At 41.4% G+C, this 6554-nt stretch overlaps 1 long non-coding RNA gene across 2 annotated transcripts; it reads right to left on the bottom strand.

Annotated features, from left to right (window-relative positions):
• Positions 1-1390: 1390 nt before the first annotated feature.
• On the bottom strand, positions 1391-4105 carry LOC122039738. Of its 2 annotated transcripts, none has more exons than XR_006128358.1 (3): positions 3416-4105; positions 3193-3343; positions 1391-1652 (listed from the first exon to the last, which is right to left on the bottom strand). It is a non-coding gene; the product is annotated as an uncharacterized LOC122039738 (long non-coding RNA). The 2 variants fall into 2 exon arrangements; XR_006128357.1 differs by lacking the exon at positions 1391-1652 and adding an exon at positions 2855-2917.
• Positions 4106-6554: the final 2449 nt, after the last annotated feature.

Genomic DNA, 6554 nt, shown 5'->3' with positions numbered 1-6554 from the left:
GAGAGATGATCACTCGCTGCAGTCTAATAGTGGGTAATCTACCAATCTCCCTCATAAAGGTACGACGCTCTAACCAACTAAGCTAATAGGTCATCCTCTGGCCTACCATGCTAAGTGAATTTAATGTTGGTGTCGAAATTTAACTTGGGAAGGGTCTACTCCATAGTCTCTATAGAAGACTGGGCCACACTCGGATCGGTCTCTCCGCGGAATAATGTGAATCGACTCTTCATCGACTCTGCTAATACTGGGATTCAGTCTCGTGCCGCGACAATATCAGTGAGGTGAGTAGGGACCGCTGCGGGAACTGGCGGAACCACCGGAGCTGGTGCTACAGGTAGTATCGCTGGATAGACCAGGGGAGGTACTCCCGGTGCCACTACATAAGCTGGAGCCTGTACCACTGGTGGTACTGCAGGGTCGATATGGGTGGCCGTAGATGGGGGTCCGGTAGATAGTGGTGCTATCGGAAATGGAGCAACCGGTACCGCTAGTGCGGGTGCTGCTGGTGCCAGGTACATGATAGGTCCAGGTGGCGGTGGTGCCTAGTACGCCGTAGGCTCGACCGGAGCAGTTGCTGGGTATGCCGGTGTACTGCTAGTAGTACCGTAAATACGGTAGGGGTGGGTACAGCGGGTGCAGCCGAGGTAAGTACCTTTAAAGGAGCCATCGGGGTCTGAAAGCCCGATGCTCCCGCAGTATCCTGAGTCTGTCCCTGACCGACAGGCTCAAACCCAGTAGGGATCTCTAGCGAGTCTGTTATCAGAGATTCTAAAGTCCTCTTACGTGGTCGTCCAGCACCACGTCTCGCAGCTGCTCATGTAGATCTTCTCATATCTGTTAAGGTATAACACAAATATCACTATAAGTATAAAAATTATAAAATTACCTTTATACCTATTTGTCATCTGCAGATGTTCCGTCGCTGTCCAATCCCCATACATAACCTCGGAATCCCGTACGAAAAAAAATCGACGAAAATTCGTACAAATCCAAAAGATAAATAAATACCCAAGTTAACTAGCAAACTTGGGCTAACTCTTAAATCTAAAACATGAAAAGCAGGTATAGTAAACCACTCTGATACCAAATAAATTGGTATCAGATTAACACGCAAAACCAAAACACGAAAATCAAGCATCCGAAACTTGGCTCTGATAACAAATAAATTGTCACGCCCCGGGGGAGTCCCTGCCAGAAGAAATTTCGGCAGCATCTCCCCTGTATGGGTGCCAATCTGAAACTTCCTACAACCATCCAGATACCTCAACCAACACAACTGGAATAATAACAATAAAAATAAGCAAACACCCACTCAATTTAATAGAAAAAGTAACTAATGTAACGATAAGGAAAACCAAGTCAAAAATCCTACTTAACTACACCCATAAAACATAAATCAGATATCCTATTCCACTACACCTATAAAACACAAATCACAACGATAAAATCAACTCACCTCTTCTACCATCTAGGCAGGCATGTAGTAGAACAAATCCAATAAAATCCATCGACAAATAAAACAAAACCATACCATATCCATAGAAACAAAACTAGTACAAGTTTAGATAGTACAATAAAAATAAAACCAAACAAATATCCTCGTGAACTGCAGGGGGACTAGCGACTGGAGATCTCCGGACAGCCTCAACCTGAAATAGTAATATCCACGGGGTGAGTCAACTCCTCAGCGGGTAAATACTGACATGCATAGTAAGAAATATAACAAATAGCACTAATCATGCGTATAGTTTCCTGATATAAGAAAGATAAATGTAACTGAAATAAATAGGAGAACAACTGTACTAACTAGGACCTAGTGTATGGATAATAAATCGAAAGGTATAGGAATCCTGTATGCATGTCAAACAAATGCATCCATCCAATATGCAGCATGCAAGTGCAGCAAACACAAGCAATAAATGCATCAATGCGTATGATGCCAATGACATGTCCTGGTCACCCCTATTGCAGTCAGCCATCTCACACACGATAGTGAGACCGAGTGGGTAGGGCTGTGACAACCGTGCACTATACCATCACTGCTCCTGATGAGTGACCGAATGGACGGGATGCTGTCGGAGTACACCTATCCTCCTACCCAAATCATAAGTGGGGGAGCACAATGCTCTCATCTCCCTGAGCAAGTCCAGAGGTGGGATCCCTGCCGGCTACCATGTTGCGTCACACTACCCATGAGCGGACCAACGGAGCCAAACAGAGCAAACTGTTTGTCGGCTACCACACTACGTCTCCAGACCAGCTGAGCCTAACAGAGCAGAACTGTCTGCCGGCTACCACGCTTAGTCACCGGACCAGCGGAGCCTAACAGCAGAACTGCCACATACTTGCCTGATATACCACTAAGGAGCCTAACAGCAGAACTGCCACATACTTGCCTGACATACCACTATCCCATGAGTGGTGATGTGTACAGATCTATATAACTGGTGATTTGCTCAACAATAATGGAGTCGACTATCGCACAGCATGCAATCATGCAAGATGGTGCATGACACTAAGCATGGAAATATCTTGATCCTCACCATATCTACCTCCATAAAATATGTACCAAAAATATACATGGATCAAATCAGAAAAATCTAAGTACACAGGTCAGATATGGTATCAAATAAGTCTGCTATATCCTATGGCATGGTATGTCATTACCTTTATGATCTTAAGTAATCTAAAAGGTATAAACATGAATGCAAAATAGGAAACAATCAAAACATGCATAGTTAAATGGATAATAACATACCGATGTAGATATAATACATAATCATTACTATTTGTTAAAACAAACTACTATACACATCAAATGACAAATCAAAAAGATAAGTCAAGGTACCCGCCTCTAATAAGAGGATCGTATTGTCCAAATTTGACGTTGAGATACTCGTCTCGCATCAAAGTCCTGTGTCATCAATAGATATACTTTTATTTATCTAAAATTCAAATGAATAGCTAAATAAAATCCTTAAAACTATTTAGGGCAAAACCCTAAATCATAAATATCAACCTACCTAAATTAAATCCAATGGTTAATTAAGGTTAGTTTCCTAATCCCTAATTAACCCTTAGATTTATAATCTAAAAATAACTAACCTAAATTCAAATTACACATGAACAACTAATCATGTAGTTCATAACCTACCCAATTCAACACATATATCAAATCCCTACCCTTACCTCAAGTTCACAGTCGTTCTTGCTGCTAGAATCAAAGAGTTGCTGCCCAATTAGGGTTGTTGGTTGCTGGAAGGAGTGACTGTCGGATCCAAGAAAACTCCACAACAAAGTAACCTCTCTGCTGGACAAGAAGATACGCCACTGCCTAACCCTGTTTTTAAACTGTCCAACTCATCAGCACAACACCCACACGCCTAAAACAAGATCTTGAAGGAGAACCTACCTCAATCTGACCACAGGAAACCCTCGATTGGCTGTGAAGAATCAAAAAGGGTCTGATGGTGGTTGTTGGCATCGACAGTGGTGCTAGGGCAGAAGATCAGAAGAGGGTGAGACTAGGGCTTGGAGGTGGCTCAGTCCTCTCTGGTGATCAGTAATCAACGCTGAGGCGTGAGATCGGCAGTGATAGGGGGAGAGGGCATGGACCGGCGGTGTTGGCCAATAGCAGTGTCGCGATGGAGAAGAAGCAATCGGCGACCCAGGGCACAGGTTGTCGTTTTGATCGATGCTAGCGAGCGATGTCTAGCCGTGGCGACAGGAGGCGACACGAGGGGAAGGGAGAGTCGGCACTGCTCGTGCAGCGACGACGAAGCACTGCGATGGGAGAAGGCAGCACCTAGGGCATGCTCGCTTGACCGTGGCTGTCAATGGCGATGAAGACATGAGTAAGATGAGGCAAAGTCTGCCCCTCGGTAACCTGCTCGTGGTTGAAGCTAAGCCGACGTCTCTGGAAATCCGACGATGATACCCTAGAGAAGGCGATGGCTACTACGGCAGTGGAGAGGGGAAAAGAAGAGGATCAGCTCAAGGAGGAAGAGATGGCTTTGTACGCTCAGGGAGAAGGAAAATCGCCGCGTGCGGTTAAGGCAATGGAGGAGATGACGACGCGAGGAGTGGCGTCGGGTGAGGCGTTGGGCACGCGGGGGAAGAAACGAAGGTAATGGCGAAAATGGATAAAAAGGCAAAAGAAAAGGAATAAAAAAAATATTTCCTCGTTAAAATGGGGTAGCCTAAACAGGCTTTTCCGAGGTCCAATATCTATCACCGTAACCTAAGCCATACGAGCTCCGAAAAATTCCTGGAAAATTTCTAAAAATTCTGAAAAATTCCCTTATGGTGATTTACCCATTTTTGGTATTTTACATATTTACTTAATGGCGTTGGAACTTAGATAAATTCTCCAGTGCGACCATTGCGAGTTGTATCGGACTTTAGTTAGAAGCTCTACAAGAATGTAAGGAAGGAGTTATAGATGAACAATGCATAAGGGCATTAACTAGCATCATAATGAAACCAAAATCCTAGCATATGTGACCCCTAAAACCAACCTCTCCATTTCTCCTCACTCACTTGCACTCTCTCTCTCTCTCTCTCCTCTAAATCTCACTCTTCATTTGTGAACCACCTTTCGATTGTCTAGATAATTCGCTATGTGAAGTTAACTAGTGCTCAATCAATAGTTTATGTGGGATCAATATTTTATTACTTGACATTAATCGTGCACTTATGAGTTGTACAACGACAAAGGAAAGAAATAGAATGAAGAATAATTCTTTGTATCATATTATTATTAAACTAATAGGCTTATTTATACAAATTGTCCAAACAATAATGGAAACATTAAATATGATATACAATTAGAAATAATTAGAATCACAGTATTGAATATAATAAATTTGGAAATATTATTTTTGTTATTGATTCATGTAAATTTTGATTATGATGCCAAAAATAATAAATCTCTATTGATTGAAATTAAATCAAGATTATTTTTCATTATTATCATTAGAAAAAATGTGAAGACATGTGCAGACAGAAGTAGTGAAGTTTATTTTCCACACTGGATTTATGAGCATCTTGATCAAGATAGAGATCTTGAAGTGTACGATATAATATCAAAACAGTAGAAATTGCAAGGAAGATGATATTGGTCAACTTGTGGTGCATCCAAACTATGTCGGCAAACATACCTTCCCTGACCAAGGTGGTTGAAATGTTGGAAGGAAGAATCAGTGACATGGAAATGTCACCAAACCTTCCTTTTCTTCTCCTATTCACTCCAACTTTAACTCTCCCCTGTTAACTCTAAAGATGCATTGCAATTGCCTTGACATGTACTATCCATGGAATCACAACCTGTCAAGCTTAAAATTGTATAAGATAACAATTCATAGGAAATTCTACTACATCTATATTTGGGGCGTATCATTTATCGTTTTAGTGCAAGCATGTAATCCATGAGATGAAAACATTTACTGCTGGAGATGAACATGTTTCTTTATTGTTCATTTTCCTATTTTCATTACTTTGATGCATGCCTGATGTTTACTTTCAAGGTTTTGTAAAAGATCTTTGTAGCCTGCAATTATCTCAGTGAGAACCGGCTTAAGGGTTCTTATAGGCACCTTTGGTCTCTTCTTTGTCAAGCTTTTTACGCACTCAATTATATTTTGACTAATTACTATGGTTATATTTTGCTTATGACAAGCGAATCACCTTTTGCCATCTTGTTTTAATATAAGATGGTAAAATAAATAATGCCATTGATCATATCTGAAAATGATAGAGATGGCGCGTTGGGCAAATGACTCTGTCGTTGATTGAGAGAAGACTCTAAGATATGGAGAAGAGATTGTTAGGTTCAAAACAATTAAGATATCTCCACAATGGTATAATATTGTCCACTTTCGGCCTAAGTCCTCATAGTTTTATTTTTAAAAGACCTCATACCAATAAAGATATCTCTTCCTTATTAGTCTATGATTCTTTCCATGTGTTTTTAATGTGGAACTTTGTTTGCAATTATTGCAATCCAGCAATCCCCCCTCAAACGAAGGGCCGCTCCCTCAAGCATATTTCCTTGATGTTATATGATACTTGACCCACCATAACTTTCTTAGCCCTCGGTCTAACCGACTACTAGGACTTCCTTACCTAGTCGCAACTAGGACTTCTCTGGCTAGCGTCTGGTCATCTTGATTCAGACATAGGAGACCCCACTTCCTTCGTTAGAGGTCAATATTCTACTCATATGGCTCGATTGGACTATGACTCTTGTGCACAGTCAGCAGTTAGTTCTGGCAGTAGGGGGGCTGATACCAATTGTTAGGACTAAAAAAATTAAGATATCTCTATAATGATATGATATTGTGCACTTTCGAGCTAAGCCCCCATGGTTTTATTTTTGAACTCTACCCAAAAAGGTCTCATACTAATGGAGATATCTTTCCCTTACAAGTCCATGATCCTTTCCATGCATTTTCAATATGGGACTTTGTTTACAACCATTGTAACCCAACAGAGATGATATCTAGCACTTCTTCCTACGCACACTGTAAAGAGAGCAAAGGGGAGCACTAGAG

Source organism: Zingiber officinale, chromosome 2A (assembly GCF_018446385.1).
Source record: "Zingiber officinale cultivar Zhangliang chromosome 2A, Zo_v1.1, whole genome shotgun sequence".
Taxonomy (NCBI): Eukaryota; Viridiplantae; Streptophyta; class Magnoliopsida; order Zingiberales; family Zingiberaceae; genus Zingiber; species Zingiber officinale.
The sequence above is the reverse complement of the archived record's forward strand: the minus strand, read 5'-3'. Positions and strand labels throughout refer to the sequence as shown.